General features: G+C 40.3%; 2 long non-coding RNA genes and 1 pseudogene across 2 annotated transcripts in view; 2 read left to right on the plus strand and 1 right to left on the minus strand.

The window, feature by feature from the left end:
- LOC105480441 (uncharacterized) overlaps positions 1 to 3,149 on the plus strand; it is a 339,420-nt gene extending 336,271 nt beyond the window's left edge. The window contains exons 7-9 of the long non-coding RNA XR_011607746.1: positions 52 to 488; positions 1,154 to 1,234; positions 2,909 to 3,149. This is a non-coding gene — a long non-coding RNA (uncharacterized lncRNA). The remainder of the gene's footprint in view (positions 1 to 51; positions 489 to 1,153; positions 1,235 to 2,908) is intronic.
- A 712-nt stretch (positions 3,150 to 3,861) lies between these two features.
- Positions 3,862 to 6,023, minus strand: LOC105480451 (ATP-dependent RNA helicase DDX18 pseudogene; annotated as a pseudogene).
- A 3,269-nt stretch (positions 6,024 to 9,292) lies between these two features.
- Positions 9,293 to 20,760, plus strand: part of LOC139356058 (uncharacterized) — a 115,784-nt gene continuing 104,316 nt past the window's right edge. Inside the window, exon 1 of the long non-coding RNA XR_011607432.1 lies at positions 9,293 to 9,479. This is a non-coding gene — a long non-coding RNA (uncharacterized lncRNA). The remainder of the gene's footprint in view (positions 9,480 to 20,760) is intronic.

Below are 20,760 nucleotides of genomic sequence, written 5' to 3' on the forward strand. Positions count from 1 at the left end.
AATCCAAAACCTATCTTCCTACAAATGCAGTTTGTTTTCGTTCCTTTCAAGTGTCTTCTCTGGATTTGCACATTGGAACTCCTCAGTCACCAGTGTGTGCCTGTTATTCAGTAAGTACCAAGAAATTTCCCTTTGGTTGGTTTTCACTCTCCATGGCCAAGTGTAGTCATCAGAGAAATGTTTCAAATAAATTTAATAGATTTTGTCATCTCTGTTTGATGCAGAATGTCTGAGAAGATGCCGGAGCTAGACACCTCCAATTGCAAACACGGCCCAATTACAAATAAATCTACAAATGAATCACTTTCTAGTTTTTGCATGTTGGGTGTTTCATATGCAGAGTTGATGCTATTGGCTCTTCCTCAGTAAGATATACATCTCAAGTAGTTTTTGCAGTGTGATGGATTGACCTGGCCTGATAGATAATATGATGGAGTGACTATACCATGGACAGAATCATCACTGTCTCCTGCCAATCTTCCACAATTGTAAGTTTTCTTATTTGTTCACTACAAATGTCAATATAGATTAAAAATCATTTACACTTTTTTATTAGCCTGGGAATTTTTGACCACCTTCCATGAGCCAGGTATTATGCGATGCCCTTTACATATAACCTTTCATCTCTCTATTATTCTATCTTATAGTAGAGGGAGCAGGGTTTCAGAGACACTAAGTAGATTGTCTGAGGCCAAACCTCTCTTAAATAGCAGCTAGGATGTGAATAAAAGTCTGTCAAAATTCAAATTTTTGTTATTTCTACTACACCATCATTCCTTGGTCACATTCCCAGTTGGATGGAAGGAGTTTGCTATGTAGACTATCATCCCCAAACTGCCTTTATTATGGAACCATATCAAAGACTTGTATAAAAATCTAAATAAATAACGAAGACTACATTCTCCTTTTTGTTTTTTTTTTTGAAGTTATTATTTAATGACACAGGAAAATAACATGTTATGAAACAAGCTGGTTACAAGTAGTAGGTAGATGACTTCATTTTTTGATAAAAAATTAAAAAGCATGAACTTGCATATAAAAATTAGATTAGGTACAAAATGCCAATCGTATTTACTTCTGCTCAGTAATTAAATATTCCTCCCTTTGTTTTTGTCTTTTAAAAAACATTACTTCTGGAATTGAAAAACAAAAGGGAAAACATGATCCTGGAGAAAGTTACTAAACACGAGGAATTAGGAATCCAAGAAGCCAAACCAGGAGCCCAGCAGTCAAGGTTGGAAGCCCAGAACACGTCTCACCAGTGTGATAATGGCCAAACCCCGAAGTGGAAGATAGTTCTTTTCTTTTCCTACTGGAATATTCTTTTTTTTTTTTTTTTTTTTTTGTTTAAAAAAAGAATAATTTATCTGCAGTATGTATTTCTCATGCTTGCATTATTTTTCACTGCTTCTATTATTTTATTTTATTTTATTTTATTTTTTTTTAATTTTTTTTTTTAATTATTATTATTATACTTTAAGTTGTAGGGTACATGTGCATAACGTGCAGGTTTGTTACATATGTATACTTGTGCCTTGTTGGTGTGCTGCACCCATCAACTCGTCATTTACATCAGGTATAACTCCCAATGCAATCCCTCCCCCCTCCCCCCTCCCCATGATAGGCCCCGGTGTGTGATGTTCCCCTTCCTGAGTCCGAGTGATCTCATTGTTCAGTTCCCACCTATGAGTGAGAACATGCGGTGTTTGGTTTTCTGTTCTTGTGATAGTTTGCTAAGAATGATGGTTTCCAGCTGCATCCATGTCCCTACAAAGGACACAAACTCATCCTTTTTGATGGCTGCATAGTATTCCATGGTGTATATGTGCCACATTTTCTTAATCCAATCTGTCACTGATGGACATTTGGGTTGATTCCAAGTCTTTGCTATTGTGAATAGTGCCGCAATAAACATACGTGTGCATGTGTCTTTATAGCAGCATAATTTATAATCCTTTGGGTATATACCCAGTAATGGGATGGCTGGGTCATATGGTACATCTAGTTCTAGATCCTTGAGGAATCGCCATACTGTTTTCCATAATGGTTGAACTAGTTTACAATCCCACCAACAGTGTAAAAGTGTTCCTATTTCTCCACATCCTCTCCAGCACCTGTTGTTTCCTGACTTTTTAATGATCGCCATTCTAACTGGTGTGAGATGGTATCTCATTGTGGTTTTGATTTGCATTTCTCTGATGGCCAGTGATGATGAGCATTTTTTCATGTGTCTGTTGGCTGTCTGAATGTCTTCTTTTGAGAAATGTCTGTTCATATCCTTTGCCCACTTTTTGATGGGGTTGTTTGTTTTTTTCTTGTAAATTTGTTTGAGTTCTTTGTAGGTTCTGGATATTAGCCCTGTCTTGCTCTGTCACCCAGGCTGGAGTGCAGTGGCCGGATCTCAGCTCACTGCAAGCTCCGCCTCCCGGGTTTACGCCGTTCTCCTGCCTCAGCCTCCCGAGTAGCTGGGACTACAGGCGCCCGCCACCTCGCCCGGCTAGTTTTTTTGTATTTTTTAGTAGAGACGGGGTTTCACCGTGTTAGCCGGGATCGTCTCTCGATCTCCTGGCCTGGTGATCCGCCCGTCTCGGCCTCCCAAAGTGCTGGGATTACAGGCTTGAGCCACCGCGCCCGGCCTGGAATATTCTTTACCAAACAGTTTCCTCTACATTAGATATTAGCACACTTACATTTAATGGGATTCTATGATTAACTGGCACAACAGCAAAGTGATGCCAGAAACTTTCGTTTTGAATTGCTACATAATCTATTATTTTGTAGTTATATATTATACAAAACACACTAGAAATCAAGTGCTCCTACAACAAAAAACCCATCTAACTTTGCTGTTTCTTTCTGACTTTGTTCATTTTCAATCTTCACAACAAATGTGTTTTTTTTGTTTCAGGGACTGGAAGAGGTAATTTTTCTCAGAAAGAAGCAAACATTAATGTGTGCTAGGCACTGTCTGATGGCTTGGCTCTAAGACAAGGCAGCTGCCCATGTACTGTACAGAGCAAAAAGGCTTACCAAAATCCAAACCACCTTGAGTTAAAGAAATCTGAATGAGGAGCATCACTATTCTTTGTATGTGTGTTTTAAAAGTCTTTGCTGTGTTACCAAATAAAGAAATGCGTGTATTATACCTCTATTGATGTAAACGAGGCTCAAACATCTCAATTCCACCCTCTTCCTACCCCACACCCATCAGATGTTATGACTGCTAGTGACACTTTATTCAAATTACAACCCGTAGTTTTTGCTCTAAAAAACAAAACACCTGAGAAATGTTCATTGCTTTAAAATCAAGAATCTATAAAAGCAATGCCACCCTAATCCTAAGGTGATTCTTAGGTATTTTCCAAAGCTCTTTGCTCTTTCATACTACAGCATTTTCAGGAGGAGTCATTAGGTACTCTCAGTGTCCAAGAAATAACTAAAAACAAAAAATAACCTGAGACTCTTTTCTGCATTACCACCAGCTTCCCAGTACACCAGGTCACCTTTTACAGCAGTGAGCAAAGCAACCCATGCCACGGAAATCTTCACAAACCAAGAAGGAAAGGTACAAAAAGAATTATAGTAAAACAATAACATACATTTGTGTGTATGAGGGAGAGAGATTTAAAATTAAAATATTATATCATCACAAGAAACAGCAGACATTCCTTGCTCTGTCCTTGGGCAACCAAGAAAATTAAAGCCTGTTTTATGTCCCAAAAATAAAAGAGACTTGATAGAAGTAACAGTGCTCAGTGCTTGCAACCCAAGTCAATTTATACTCTTGTCAGACCAGTCCAAATTCCAAATGCTACAAAAATCCTGTTAGATCAAGGGGTAAAAATTCATTTTAGTACAAAGTTACTCAAGATAAAGAAAGGCACGTCTTAGGTGAGAGAACTGCCTGCTGCAGATGACTTTTTGCTAATGTGTTTAAAGATTATGGACTTCTCAACTTTCTTAGTTTTCTGGTAGCCAAATCCTCCTTGCTTTTTCTGCTTGCCTTCATTGCTGTTCATGTTCAGACCAACAAAGGGAGGCACCTTGAAACCAAATGACAGAGCAACTTGAGGAAAATTTAAGTTATTGACATTAAAGATCTGTTTCAGAGAGTAGGAATCATAGGCTCATATGTATGACTTACATGCTTCCTCGGCTGACTTATGAAGGAAGTAGTTCTTTTCAATCAGTTTCTCAAGTTGAGACTGAGTATCCTAAATTTTAGACCAGGAAAAGTCAAATTCACTTAATGGAACCTTGGATTGTTTCAAGTAATGAAGGAAACCCAATTCTTCTGGGTGCAAAATGAGCAAGGCATGGCCTCCCCCATTTAGATCTCTGGCTGTTCTCCCCACACGATGAATATATTTCAGGGCCATCTGGAGGGTCATACTGAAGAATCCAGTTGACTTCAGGAATGTCCAGTCCTCTTGCTGCCACATCCGCAGACAATAGTGTTCCCGAATCTGCGTTGCAGACCTAGAAGAATGTGGTTGTACGCTTATTTTGCTTTTGCTTTCCATGAATGGCCAAGACAGCAAATCAATGCAGTTCAGCAACTCGTAGTGGTATTTCACGGACATACACGATGAAAAGACCATGAGCTTCTTCTTTTGGTTCTTCTTAAAGAATGTAAAGAGCAGAAGAATCTCTTTTCAGAGGAACAAACGACATATCCCTGCTCAAGACCATCCACTGTCACATTAGCTTATTAGCTTTATCACCATCAACATCAACATACAGTGGCTCCTTTTTCAGAGAAATCCTTGCCTGGTCCTCAACTTTTTGAGTTTAGGTGGCAGAACAGAGCATAGTCTGTCTGCGTGTTGGCAAAAGTTTAATAATTTGCTTTAATTTATCTTCAAACCCAACATCCAAGATACAATCAGCTTCATCAATAGCCAGACACTGCAGGTTTTTATACATAAACCCTGGGGTATTCTGCATATGGTCCAGCAGACGGCCTGGTGTGACCACAATGATGTAGATCCCATTAGCAAGTTTCTATGCTTCAGCAGATCTGTTACTACCACCTATTATCAACCCATAGGTGTGCACATGGTGAGTCATTAGCTCCTTAAGAACACCAAAAATTTGCATGGCTAGTTGTCTAGTAGGTGACAGAATAAGGACCCCTGTTCCATTCTTGGGCATTAACTTTAACTTAACAATGAGTTCAACTGCAGAGATGAAAAAAGCCAGGGTTTTACCACTGCCTGTTTTTACAGCTGCTAGAAGATCCCTGCCTTCCAGAAGTAGTCTGATACTTTTATGTTGAATTTCAGCCATGTTTGTAAAGCCCATTTCTTTTATTGCCTTCAGAGTGTTTTCATTGACAAGATTACATAGAGAAGCAAATGAAGTATCCTCAAAAGCTCCTGTCAGTCCCAGGGGCAGGCTGGGCACCTCACTGTCATCTTCATCATTATCTAGCTTCTCCACATTATTTTCTGTTTCTTTAGGAGTCTTGGCACTTTCTTCTTCAGATTCCCCTTTGTTTTCAGTTTTTGCTTTTTTTGTATCAGGCCCAGCATCATTCACCAGTTTTCTCTTTTTCTTCTTCTTTTTCTTTTTTGATTCTGAATTGGGAGACTGCATTTCTGCATCTCCATTGGTTAATACGGTGGATTTCTGGGGAGATTTTTTAACTTTTACATTTTCCACTATTTCTTGAGAAATGTCTGCATTTTGAGTTTCTGATAAGGCCACATTTATAGAATGTTTTGATTTTTTAACCTTTCTATCTCCCGTTGTTTCTTCAGACACATCTCCATTTTGAGTTTCTGATAGGGTCAGATTTGAGGCCCCCTACAACTTTAGATTTTGCTGCCACAGTTTGAGGTTCCACTTCTCCATCTTCTTGCTCAGGAGTTTCATCATCTGGTGAGACATGCTGTCCAAGAAGTGCCTAGACTGCCGGGCCACACAGTACAACTCTGCATTCCCATTTTTTACATGTTTATTTTGCTCCTCAAAGAACTCCATGAACCCAAGGTGTTGGTTGATGGAAGCCTCTGGTCATCCCAACTGAATCTCCATTCCATCTGGGAGCAAGGGCCCCCAAAAAGCATTAAGTAGAAAGTTGCTTCTCCAAGACTCAAATACCAAGCAGCTATTTTCTTCCAGAGTTGAGGAAGGTTTTCCAAATGTTTCTTTAAAATTGCTCTGAAAATCTGAATCCAATGGAATAAACTAGATAGGGCTGTTGATTGTGGAGAACATCTATCACCGACTTTAAACCTTTTCTCTTTCTAAAAATTCTTTTTGACATTGTAAAAACAATATATGCTTATTGCAAAACATTAAAACAATACAGAGGTGCATAGATATAAAAGTGAACGTTCTCAGTAGCTTCTTTCACTCACTCCCATTTTAGGAGGTAACTGTTAGGAGGTAACATTACCACTTTAGGAAGTAACTAGATTTGTATATCACAAGATCTTTTGTGAGCTTTTATATCCCACCTCTATACACACCTGCATATGCATGCACACATGTACACAGTTACATGCCTTTTCTTTTATACCAAAAAATGAGAGCATACTCTAAATTTCATTATGCAGCTTGCAACTTAATACACCACACATAGATTTGTATGTCCATCAGTCATAATTCCGTCGGTTTATCACTCATAATGGGAGTAACACTGTTGTCCCCTTTCTTACCTTGTAAGTTTGCCGTGAGGATTAATCATATGTTCAAAGGTACGCAAGGACAGTGGTACTAAAAAATGGCACAGAAGGCTTTGAGATGGCCATTGATGTATTATTTTACAGAGACATAATACAGATTATGTGATGGGCTTCAAGAGTAAGGATGAAGAAGTAATTTCTTGTTTTCCCCCTCTGAATGGGACACTTCGTGATCTGCATATTATAAAAAACATGAAAGTGAGGTCAGACTTGGCAGGGAAATTGCTGGCTACAAGCTTTTAGGACAATTAAAAAACAGCAGGATCATTCTGGCACAAGCTTCAACCAGTTGGCAGAAAAATGCCTCTTCTGCTCCTACGGTGACTGGCAATTCTAAGTAAATGGCTAAAATTGCCTTTCATGTCTGCCGGCAACTTCTTTCCTGAAGTCTTTGAGTCTTGTTGAATTTGTTTGATAATGAGTATCTTCTCTATTAGGGTAAATTTGACATGCATAAGGATTATTTCAACTCTGACAGGACAGAAATTCACTTGTTTCCAGAATTAGGAATACTTGAAAATTTGCTCAAGTCTGAAAATGAATTTTTCCCTAAAAGTTTTCTTCTTTAAGACTCTGTTGCCATATACAAAGACTGTATTTTATATGATTAGTGACATACTAATAGGCCTTTTGAAATATTAAAAATAGCTCCCAAACCCCTGTGATTTTCTTTGGTGAAGTCCAGGGACTTGGAATCCCAGTTAGGGCATTATTAACTTAAAATATTCCTACTCACTTAAATTATAAGCTGTCAATAAATATCACTTCTCTTTTAACTTCAATTCAGTTTGCCCTGAGACTACATTACTGACCATACGCCTTCCACCCCTGATATCTAGCCAAGGCAGCATCCATAATTGCCTGTTGGCTTGCCTCTGAGAGCCCAGTGTTGGACAGCCTGTATAGTAGAATGGTTGAAAGCAGTCTTTGGAGCTCCAAGGGCTCTGTACATTTGCTTGAGTTCCCATAACATGGTGGAGATGGTAGCACCTACCTCAGAAAGTTGTTAAATTAATTAATCAGCCCATATAATAAAGCACCTAGAATACTGCCTGGCCCATAAAGTGTCATTATTACTGTATCTTTTGTATTTAAAGTCATTCTCTTTAACTGTTGTTATTGGGATGAGGTCTGTAGCTTTTTATGCTTCTGGGAGAGGAAAACCTCTTCATCTTGTTCCCTGCGTCATAAGAGAAACAAAGAGGAAGAAGATGATATAAGTTCAGTAAATCTTCCCTTCATATTTGGTCAGATAAGAGCAGGGGCTTGGAGCCAGGCTGCCTGGCTTGACCACTTAACACTAGCAAGTTTCTTAACCTCTCCAGCCTCAGTGACTTTATCTGTATAAAGGGGATAACAATTGCCCCTGATCACAGGGCTGTTGGGAAACCCAAGACAGTGTGAGTAACAGACTTACACATAGTGAGTGCACAATATAGATAGCAAGTAAGTTAATTCTGAGGCAACAGATTCAAGTCTACTACTACTGAGCTCCGACTATGTGTCTATTCTATATAGGGACTGCATTTAACAATATTCCCACAAGGAACACACATTATCTTCACTTAACTGATAAGAAGACTAAAGCTTTGAAAGGTTAAATGACATGCAGCAGTTCTCCTGTTAGAAGGCGATAGAGCTGAAATGTGATGCCAGGTCTTCTGATTCACAGGCTAGTGTTCTTTCTTCTAAACCCCTGGATATCTCTGTGAGCCACGCATATCTGATTACCCCAAGGATTCTCAGGGTCAGCAGTAAATAGGGTAGAGAGACCATCAGTCCCTGCCTTCTGCTTACTGCCAGAAACCTTTCCAATTATTTTTGTATGACCAACACATATGTAAATGCCCCACATGCTTTAAACAGTTAAACAATAAAACATAATTTTCCCATAATCCTACTCTTGGATTCTTTTCTCTCAAAGTTTCATAGACTTTCTTAGAATGTCTAAATGACCCTCAGAATGTTTTTCACCAGAAAGGTTTTGTTGTTTTTTTCCCCACTGATTCCAAAACAGTGAGTTGATTCCTCTTCTTCCTGGAAGTCTTTCTAGGTCATTACAAATAGCATTTTTCTTTATAGTTCTCAAGTGACCTTTAGTGCAAACATTTCTTTCTTCTTCCTGGGGTGGGTTCTGACATCATTCTCCAGGAACACAAAGGCCTCCACAAGGTTGATTTATCCTGCTGAGACTCTGGAAAGGGTCTCTTCTCCTCTGACCACATCTTAATTCACAATTGAGGGAAAAATATTTAGCAATGAGTCTCTTTCCCTATTTTCTTTGAGCTTGGTTTTTAAAAGTCAGTTATTCTAACATCTGCTTGGAACATTTTATTGTCCCCAGTCAGAAGTATGGTTTTGTATTTTTTAGCCAATTATTTCTTATCTTTGGTTACTTTTGCTCTTTTTTAATTCAAATCAGCCAGCATCTGTTCCCAGGATTCAGTGCCAAGGTGCCACCCAGTTTAGGAAAGCTAATCTTTGATCTTTTTCTTTTGCCTCTTCTTGGTACCACACACTAGTTTTCATCCCCAATTCCCCCACATTCTCATACCTCCCTTTGCAAATTCACTTGAGCTTTTAAAAAGAAAAGAAAATTTTAAAAGGAGAGCTAAGATGATTGTTCAGATAAAATGCTGAATCCAGACAGCCAAAAGCTGTGTGGTTTTCTCTGAGTTTGCTCTGTTCTGCCTGGATGTTGTGTGGCTTAATGGGGAGAGAAGCTGCCAGCTTGGAACAGAGCAGAAGGATTTTCAGCATCAGCTCCTCCCATGTCGTGGGTCTCTGGTAAGTTTCCCAGTCTTTTGTTACCCAGGTAGCTTTTTCATGTCATGGGCATAATGGTAGAAACCACCTCCATAGGCCAAATGGAAGGCACAACATTAATGTCAGGAGAGAGGCCCAGGTGGCTGCTTCCTTACTAAGACCAGTCTCTGATATTTGCAGTTACTTTTCTTTCACTTCTTGGTGCAAACAGGTTTTCTTTTAAACATAGCTAACAATGATTTTGCAGTTTCACACTGACATAAAATTTTTGTCCAGCTTTTGAAGGAAATCTATTTATGCATGATGAGTCTTCTGAATTCTAAATCACTGTTATAGACATTTTTAAAGAGAGAGTTGTATAACACATGTAAAATGGAGTAACAAAACAGTTTTTAAAAGTGCTTAGGCCAGGCATGGTGGCTCATGCCTATAATCCCAGCACTTTGAGAGGCTAAGGCGGGCGGATCACCTGAGGTCAGGAGTTCAAGACCAGCCTGGCCAACATGGGAAAACCTCATCTCTACTAAAAACTACAAAAATTAGCCAGGCGTAGTGGCAGGCGCCTGTAATCCCAGCTGCTTGGTAGGCTGAGGCAGGAGAATCACTTGAACCTGGGAGGCAGAGGTTCCAGTGAGCTGAGATCGTGCCACTGCACTCCAGCCTGGGCAAGACAGTGGGATTTCATCTCGAAAACAAAAACCAAAAAACACCAAAAAAAAAAAAATGCTTTAAAGGTACTTTTTAGTCACTTAGTCATCCAATCAACAAACATTTATTTAGTGCCTTACTCTGTCAGATGCTACATTAGATCCCAGCAATATAGTAGCAAGGAAAAAGACACACAGTCCCTGTCTTCCTGGGGCTTAGAGCCCAGGTGTCTTCTGCCACCACAATAGGAGTTTGAATATGAGTTGTGGCTTTTCTAAGTCAAATGTAAAGCTTGACACTTGTCTTGAAACCACGTGAAAAGCCACAGGACAATGGAAGAGAAAAAGATGTAAAAAAAAAAAAAGAAAGACTTGGGAAGGGGAACATCACACACTGGGGCCTATCATGGGGAGGGGGGAGGGGGGAGGGATTGCATTGGGAGTTATACCTGATGTAAATGACGAGTTGATGGGTGCTGACGAGTTGATGGGTGCAGCACGCCAACATGGCACAAGTATACATATGTAACAAACCTGCACGTTATCTGCATGTACCCTAGAACTTAAAGTATAATAAATAAATAAATACATACATACATACATACATACATACATACATAAAGATTCTGTGATTCCCAGGAGGATTTTATCTCCTGAGCACTTTCCTAAGCAGGTGGACTTTTTTATCCAGGGCCATGAGCCTGAATACAATAATTCCTTCTATGGTGTGGAGATCAGTGACCAGCCAAAAATAAGGGCTAGCAAACTACTTCCAGTAGTCAAATTCAGTCTACCACCTGTGTTTGCATGGCCTATGAGCTAAGAATAGTTTTTACATTTTTACATACTTGAAAGAAATCAAAAGAATAATAATATTTTGTGAAACAGGAAAATGATATAAAATTCATATTTCAGTTTCCATAAATAAAATTTAATGGGAACATAGCCTGGCCCATTCATTTAAGTATTGTGTTATAAGGGCAGAGTTGAAGAGTTGCGACAGAGACTGTATAGTTGGCAAAGCCTAAAATATTCATTTAAAGAAAATGTTTTTTGACTTCTGGTGTAGAAAACTTTCTGGTGCTGTCACTTCACACTTGGCCGTAGCCATCTCCTTAATTGTTAAGAGACACAGCAACCCCAAACAGCCATCTTCCTTTGTATTGCATGAAATACAGGGTAAGCCGTAGGAACAACAGAGAATGGGACGTTGATAAGCAGGTTTGAATTTTCTTAAGCCACAAACTTGAGTGTGCAAACTAGATAATATTATTTTGTATAATGTAACTTAATTTACTTAACATTATAACATGCAACGTTAATCATTTCTAGAAAACCTCTGTGTTTTCTCAGTCTTTTCATGTTAAAAATTCAGTTAATTCTGGATTTTCTCTATTGTCTTCATCTCCTTTAGATGGCACCTGTGTGGGGTAGCCTACGTGGCATTCCGGCAAAGCCTGCCTCTCCTGAGAGGTATCCCGCCTCTAGTTACTAGCACTCCAGCAATGTTCATTACCTCACCTGGTCTTGTGGCTTTCTCTTATAATGTGCTTTTGTCACTTCTGCCGGATACCTGGGTTTATCAGTGCTCTGCTACTCTTGAACTCTTCTCGAGTATGTGGAAACTTTGCACTGCTCTTCCACGTTTTCTCTGGGGTTGCTAGAGATGAGTAGCATCTGGCCTTCTCTGACCCTTCCCACCCGCCCCCAACAACCCAGGATTCTGGGATAGGAACCAGGTTTGTCTGACAATGTTCTTGCATTTAATACTGCCATCCCGCCTCTTCCCATAGCCAGCTTCTTGAGTGGAAAACGCCCCCAAGCCTGCTACTGCTCCCCCTGCAGTGGTGTCTCTTGAGTTGGAAAAACAGGATGTCTTCTCTTTCAGGGCCGTGATCTGAGGCAGGCTGGGAGGAGGGAGGAGGAGGCATCTGGTTGATAGCCCTTTGCAAAAGGAACATACTTGTGCTTCCCAGCTCTGTGCATGCTCCAGCCAGCTCAAGTCCGACCTATTGGCTCTGCTTGATTCAGCAACTTCAGACTCTGGTTAGGCCAGATGGAAAATCAGTCCTGGAAAAACGAAAATGTGAAAAACTGTGGCAGAGAAGGTCATTCACTCCCTCATAAATCTAAACACACTAAGCCCATTGAAGGACTTGCCAGGAAAATGTGATTTTCAGTTTTCTCTTCGGGTTCAATTTATCTTTACTGCTAAGTAGTCAAGTTGAATTAGATCCAGAACCAGATACAATTCTACCCTTTTTCTTAGAAGGGAGGGACCCCCACCTTCTTGTCAGTGAACTAGCTACCCCATCCTAAAGACTGGTATTTCCTAAGTTAGAAATTCTAGCAGATCTTCTTTTAGGTTTCTGAACTGGGTGCACCCTAGGTTTCCTTTTCTCAGATGAATGAGTAATTGCATCTTTTCTGCAATGCCTCACTAAAGATGAGAAACAGTTACTCGGATTGCATTTCACTTCATTGGGTTTTGCTTTTTGCAGATGGCAATTTTTTTCTGCATCTTATGATCTCCCTTGACCTGAAGCATAGCCCCATCTATCATCCTGCCCATTCAAGTTTGTAGTTTTGAAAGATGCATAATAGAATGGAATACAAGAAAGAGCACACCTGTCCAGGCAACTTGACCAAATGAACCCTCATGTCAATGAAGGCATTAGAATAGGCCCTGGAATACCTTTACTTCCATGATATTACCACAATTGCATGTGAATATAAAACACGCAAAGCATTCCCCAGGCTGTTATTGGCAAGAATCATAGTTCCCGTCCTATGAAGATAGAAGCAGAATAGAAGAGAGTAGTCCAGGTGTATTTCCTACCTAAATGGCAAAGTGGAAATTGATGTATAATTTTCCATATGGAAACAACTTGTTTCCCCACATTCATTGCTTCAATAAGGACAGATGCCCGAAGGCAGATTCCTTCAGGATGGAGTGAGAGGCTGTTCTTCAGCTGCCTGTGGCAGTCTTACTACATCATCACAGAGTCTTTGCTATGCCTCCTTTCAAGAGATGGAGCTTGATGTCTTTTGCCTGGAATGTGAGTGGGACTTAGTAACTCACTTTCTAATGTAGAGAATATGGTAGAGGTGACAGCATGTCACTTACAAAGACCAGGACATAAAAGATACCTCTGGCTTTCTCCTTGCTCTCTTTGGGATCTCTTACTCTAGAAGAAGCTGGTTGTCATGTCATGAGAACATTCAAGCAGTCCCATGGAGAAGTCCACATGGTAGGACCTGGGGCCTCTTTTCAACAGCCATGAGAGTGAGTCATGTTGGAAACAGCTCCTTCAGCCCCAGTCAAGCCTTCAGATGACATAGTTCTAGACAATATCTTAACTGAAACTGCATGAGAGACCCTGAGGCAGAGCCACCGAGTTAAACTATTCACAAATTCCTGACCCACAGAAGCTGTGAGATAATAAATGTTTGTTGTTTTAAATCTACAAAGCCAGAAATTATAGAGTAATTTGCTGTGCAGCAATAGATAATGGAGTCCCCCTTGGAGAATATTTCGTTGGTGGTGAAAATTTCATTCTATGAGTTATTTATGATGTATACATTTATGTTGAATGGTCATTTTAAAAAAACTAGTCTGCTTTAAAAAGGAATAGGACTGATAAAATAAATATTCTTATTAGTTTATAATCTGAGCTGCTATAACTTGATCAAACATGTTCCTAGACAATTTAGTGGATACACTTAAATGTTCCCTCTATGGATTACTTGAGTAAATAAAGAGAAAGTGGGGTCCAGACTTATCAACCCACTTCGTTGTAACAACAGAGTTAAAAGGATACTGTGGGGGTTTTAAAATATGCATGAAAATTCTTTGACACCCTTCGCATTGAGAGGTGGGAGTCTGTACCCTCTCCCTGGGAATCTGAGCCAACGACAGTGACTTGATTGTAATGAGTAGACGACTCTGTAGACAGCCCCAGCTGAAGTGTCAGTCAAGAGCTAGTATCAACAACCAGGCACAGGAGTGAATACACCTTCCAATGAGTTTTGTCCCAGTCATCAAGTAAGTTACTCCCCACTGTCAAGTTACCCCCAAGTTGTGACCCCATATATCATGGAGCAGAGACAAAGTATCCCCGCTGTATTCTGTCCAAATTCTTGCCCCACACAATCCATGAACCTAATAAAATGGTTGTTTTATGCCATTACGTTTTGGGGTAGTTTGTTACATGGAATACCAACCTGAAGAGATGTATGGAAACAACTTTTCTTCATCTTTCAGATTAGTTGAAAACAATACAATTTGGAGACAAGAGCTAATTAGCAATTGAGTTAAGCTATGACCATTGAAAAGACTTAACTTGAGGGCAAAATGTAAGTTCAGTAGAAAGGTGGCAACATGAGAGCCCAAGCAGAGAGACATCCGTATGGTTTTTGCTCTGTTGTTGTTTTCTTTTGCAAATTGCATATCTCTGAGGAGAACATTAAAGAGCTCGTTAGGCAGTATAAATAGAGCTAGACACAGCATAAATTTTACCTTTGAGTTTTCCCCCCACTTAAAAAACATTTGCAATTACAAAAAAATTCAAACAGAGAAATACAGAAAGTAATGAGACATCTAAGTTTTCTCCCCTACCACCCAGAATTCACCCAAAGTTAACATTTTGGGACATTTTGTAGATTTTATTTATTTATTTATTTTTGAGACAGGGTCTCACTCTGTTGCCCAGGCTGAAGTGCAGTGATGTTATCTCAGCTCACTGTAACCTCTGCCTCCTGGATTCAAATGATCCTCCTGCCTCAGCCTCCCAAGTAGCTGGGATTACAAGCATGTGCCACCCCACCTGGCTAATTTTTGTATTTTTAGTAGAGACGGGCTTTCACCACGTTGGCCAGGCTGGTCTCAAACTCCTGTGATTCACCCGCCTCATGTGATTCACCCGCCTCATGTGGCCTCAAGTGATTCACCTGCCTCATGCTGGGATTCCAGGCGTGAGCCACAGCCTATTCTTAAGTAAGAAATAAGCTGCCAGATACATTTGGAGTTTCCTCCTTCTATCCAATTCCAATTATTCCATTCCCAGAGGTAGCCACTGTCCTGAAGTTAATGTTTCTCCTTTGCTTTCACCTTTTCATTACTTTAAGCATAAATAATTCTGAGGCTGGGTGCAGTGGCTCATGCCTGTAATCCCAACACTTTGGGAGGCTGAGGCAGGTGGATTACTTGAGCCCAGGAATTTGAGACCAGCCTGGGCAACATGGCAAAAGCCTGTCTCTACAAAAAATACAAAAAAAAATTTAGCTGAGAGTGGTGGCATGCAACTATAGTCTCAGCTACTCTGGAGGATAATGTGGGAGGATCATTTGAGCCCGCGAGGTCAAGGCTGCAGTGAGCAATGATAGCACCACTGCACTCCAGCCTGAGTGACAGAGTGAGACACTCTCAAAAAAAAAAAAAAAAAAAAAAAGAAGAAGAAGAAGAAGAAATAGTTCTGAAAGTTATAAAGTTACCTTATAATTGCATTTATTGAGAGCTAGTTTTAATGATGCTGTCATCATTCAATAAGTTGATTTGGTGAAGACAAGACAGACAAATGTTTGCTCTCTCACTTACTAATGGATTAAAACTTCTAGGATACGTGCTCTCCATCTAGTGGTAAAAACGGGATAACCATAGGTGCACTTATGTCTGATGTAGAGGAATGAACACACACCAAGGGCCTTCTGTGGACAGGACACTCCTCTGGTCTCTGTGTGGGAGACACAAATGAAGAGAAGACAGACTCTGGCCCTCAGGGTGCTAAATCTATGGAACATTGACCACGTGGTCAACAACCACATGAGGGACACAGAGGCCCAGAGAGGTCAAAGAACTTGCTCCAGGTCCAACAACAAGTAATTGACAAAGCCGCAAACCAAACTCTGACCTTTCTGACTTTGAAGATCATTCTCTAAATTGTGATGCTTGATAGTACTTTTAAACATTATTTCTATATTGAAAAAAGTATAGATTTCTTGTGAAGCAGGATATAAATTTTCATGAATTGTAAGGATTTAAGAGAAGAGCTTTCAAATAAATTCGGCCTGTTTCTTGGATAGCTCTAAATCCTCAAATCCAGGAGTTTCTGCCTTTAAAGGTCCCAGGGAGGAAAATGTTGAGAAGCTCTTCTTGGGGATGACCTTCTAGCATACAGCAAGGGAAAGTTCAGAGGGGGAAGCATGGCACTTGAAAGAGCACTAGTAACTGTGATATTGAAAACTGTTAACACCTGGATCAACTGGGCACTGACTAATAGAAAAGAGCATTGGCTAAATAGGCCAGACACAGAGCATAGCTACCAGCTTAGCTTTAACTATGCCTACCATCTTCTTCCTGAAAAAAGAAGGCTACACGTCCTAGGCAAGGGACAGGAACCTAAAGAAGGGCGAAGATTTAATAAACTATCCACTGCAAATTTCTTTCACAGGTTCTAAACCGGCTCTTTCTCTTTTATGTTCTAGCCTTCATTAGTCTCCCAAATTAGAAACCTTAATGTCATTCTTGACTTAATTTCTCGATTGGACTAGAATCCAATCTTGATTTCTCCTGCTTATCTCATTGGTCCCCCGGTTGTACTTCGAGGGATAGAGAGAGAATTAGGTGTGCCTGGAGCAAAAAGACCAGAAGGATTCCATTGAAAAGGAAATTTTCTAGATGGAAGAGCAGGTAGAATTAGTTGGGATATGGTTTGGGCAAAGAAGTGGTAAGAGCATAGTGAGTGGGGACGAGAACACACTCCTGCACACACTCAATCTGTTAGGTCAGAGAGCACAGGAGGAAAGGTCAGGTTACGGAGGGCATGGAAGGTCATCTGTGCAGCTTATGGTCTATTCTAAGGACAGTTGGAAGCTGTGGGAGGATTTTAGGCGGGGGTGGGGGGGCATGTAGAAAGATATGATTTGTATTTTCAAAAGATTACTCTGACTGCAATAATGAATTCTAGGATAGCAAGACTGGAAGCAGGCTAGGAAATTTTACAGATGTAGAGAAACAAGAGAGTGGTAGTTTGGATGGGAGCAGTGGTGAAGATGGAGACAAGATAAGATATTTTGAATATGATCATAGGTAGACTCCATAGAGAGCCCTCTGATATTATCCAGTTCAACTTCACCTTACAGATGAGAACTTTGAGGTTTGGAGAAGTAAAGAAATGTTGATGGCAGAACTACTACTCTGATGTGAGCGTTTAAATTCCAGCCTAAAACACTTCCCGTTGTACCATACTACTTTATATATTGTTTTGTGTGTGCTTGCTGTTATCTCTTCTGCCAGACTGTAAATTTTCTGAAAGCAGAGAAGTTGCCTTAAACGTGAACAACTGATAAACTTTTGGTTTGCAGAGGCTATGGCCAAGATACATTGTAGATGAAATGTAGACATAGTCCAACAGTCCCAGGATCACTCAAACCCAGGCACATAGATGAAGCTCATTGACATTTCTTAAATCAAAATGAAGTTGAATTACATACAAAGGTTCCAACCTGCGGAAAACCAAATCCCATTGAGATTCAGACTCCAAGAGAAAGTTCAGATTCTTGCTTGAGTTATGAGAAGGGAAAATTCTAGAGGAAACCCACATTAGTTCTTTATGGAGGAGAAGATAATTGCCCTTGCAGAAACTGTCCCAACTGACCCCAAATTGGGAAAGCATTTGCACATTCCCTTCCCTCAACTCAGGGAGGAGTTTCACATGGGCTTAGTGGAGGGTCCACATACCCTTCTTCGAGACCTGGCAATAGAGACTCTGATGGAAAGGGCAAATGGATGACAAATAGCTCCAGGGGACTCTCTTTTCACTTCTGCCTCTAGGCTGATAAAACAGCATTGGCTGAGCCATCATTTTGGGTGTTGTTTTTATCCAGAGGAATATGCAGAGCCAAGTAGAAGCCCAGGGGAAAGCAACCCTGGGGACTGGCCTCTCATACCTAGCTGTGGCTTAGGCTTCTGGCTAAAATAAAGGAAAATGGGAGAGAAACATCGAGTGTATAAATCATTTGATCTGATTCACTAAGGTAAATGAGCAGAAAGGGATTAAGGATAAAACCAGATAGAAATCATTATCAGGGATTAAGTCATAACTGGAAATAACAAGTGTTCATTTAACTCAACCATTTCCAGTGTTATCTCATTCAGGAGTCCAAGCTTGACAGGAAACAACTGGAGAGAGGTACAGATTGGGTGCAGGTGAGGAAACCCTCTCCATCTGGGATAGTTGGCAGCATCAAACACAGCCATCTGGAAAATCTCTAATAAAAAGATGCCACTTGATTTCAGACAAAATGCCAAACATTTGTGTCTGTTATTAATCATGAAGTTATTGAAAATTAGCTTTGAGTAGCTTGGGTACTGATGACCAATGAATTAACGGTCATTCCCTATACCTTATATTCGCCCTTTGTCTAGGTGTGTGCAGCGTTGGGTAAGGTCCTCCTTAGGACAGATCTATTTCCTTGTGTTCTCAGCCTCTCATTCTGTGTCCCTCTCCCTCTCTCTCTGGCACCTGGTGCTTTCTTGCTACAGTGAGGATGTTTGGAACTCCTAACCAGGTCTGCCCACCGATCGATGTCCTACGTTCCTAGATTATTCCTTTACTTTTCATTGATTCCATAAATCCTCCCACTTCCTCAGCACACTGATCTCATGAACCCACTTGGAGGAAAACAATCTGATTGACCTTATTTATGCTATGAGTTGGGTGATTTATGCCCTAAGATATGCATTTTTCAAATGGATGGATCTTAATGGTGGGAAAATGTGGGAACAAGAGCCACCCCTTGCACTTCTAATATTGTCATGTACTTTTTCTTTCATTGCCCTTATGTGGTTTGTAGTCACATAATTGTATAGTGAACTAATTAATTTCTTTCTTTGAATTAGATGACAAGTTTAGGAGAGTAAGGCCCATGACTGTGTGCATTTCTCAGCCCAAAGCCCCATGACTAGGCCAAAAAGGAGATGAGGGAATACTTCTAGTGTGAATAAATGAATGACAAATGAATGAATTGAATTTTCAAGTACAGGTAAGACAAGCCTTTTTCAAATCTGCTCCAAAGCACAAAGACCAACCAAACAAAGAAGACCCTGAAATCGTGAAAATTGAAAGATTCATGTAGGGAGCTAAACAATTACTAATTTTTTTTTTAATCGTAGCATTGTGTAGAGATTTATTTAAATTAAAAAAGGAGGAGAGACTTCATTGGGGCTGACAGGTAGGTTCAAGGAAGCAAGGCCCAATTACTTAATACCCTTTGCTTTCAGGGCATCTTTCTCCTCAGATAAGAAAATAAATCAATATCATTAATTCCCACCTCCTTCCCCACTGCTCTGATGAGACGAATGATTTGGAAACAGAACCTCCAGCCTGAGCCCTGTGTTTCCAGCTCCCCAACTGGCAGTCCTGCCACCCACCCCTCCCACTCCTACCCCTTCCCCGATGCAGACCCTCTTTTTCTCTGGCTTCCTTGGTGATGAGATATGGGAGTGGGATGTTGTATATAAAATTTGCCATTTTAGCATGAGCTCAGCCTGCGCTGCAGAGGTGTCCTTGTTCTGCCTGGGTTTCTATGAAAAGGAGATAATTTAGGTAAAAGTGCCTGGTGCATAGTAGGCACTCCTAACATGAGACTTCTTTTCCTCCTATCTTCTTAGTTCATTAAAACACTTCTGAACCACTGTTGTGCAGCAAGCATCTCTCTTTATCTTCTGGCCTAAAAAAGAGGTTAAAATGTTTATAATTAATTAAACTGAAAGACAGTAAACTGGGATTAGAAATGTACATATTTCTATATGTGAAAACGAACGAAGAAATTCTAAGTTGCGGTAGCCTGTATTCCCTAGAGTGGAGGACTCTGAAAGAGGGTGATTTATCTTTGAGCATCACTCAGGTGCCTTTTTTATAGAGTCCTGCTGTTGCTATGGAAATTGCATCTGTAGAAATGTGTGCAAATCTAGAATGGATTGCCAGTTGCATGAATAGGGAAGTGTGGGCAAGGGGCGAGCAGGCTGACACCTGTCAGTCTCCAGCACTGGTCCCGAAGAGAAAGAATGTGATTGAGGAACATGGAGAGAGTGCTGTGAGGCAGACACCACCATAGATAGCTCAGTGCCTGAGAGACTCCAAGACTATTTAGATTCTCCAATCTCCACTCTACCACTTAGGATGACCATTATGTCTGTTATCTTAGTGTTTCTAATGGAATAAGAAATAATGAATGCTATTAATATAGCATCCCCTTTCACTGTCAGTGTTACCCTGGTTTAGTTGATAAACCAAATAGTCACACGATCACTACAGAATATAGTTTCCCCCATAAAATGAAAAAAACCAACTGGAGAGGATCCTGTCACACTTTTGACAAGATTTTATGCACAGGACTTAAGTCATTTATAAAGTTACTTTCTAGGTAAGAACTATGTCTCCCTTTCTCTGCACTTCTCCCACAGCTTCAATTGAACAGTTATGCTTCGTACCCACCCCAAAAGGAACATATATGTCTTTTATCATCTCACAGGGAAAAACTAAAGTTGTACTGAGTCACAGAACTGGGGATCTGCTAGGCTCACTCACTAGTGAAGTGACCAGCTCTTACATATCAGCCTTCCAGACTACCTATTTCAAAATTTGCACCACAAG

The sequence above is a fragment of the Macaca nemestrina genome, chromosome 9, assembly GCF_043159975.1.
Source record: "Macaca nemestrina isolate mMacNem1 chromosome 9, mMacNem.hap1, whole genome shotgun sequence".
Taxonomy (NCBI): domain Eukaryota; kingdom Metazoa; phylum Chordata; class Mammalia; order Primates; family Cercopithecidae; genus Macaca; species Macaca nemestrina.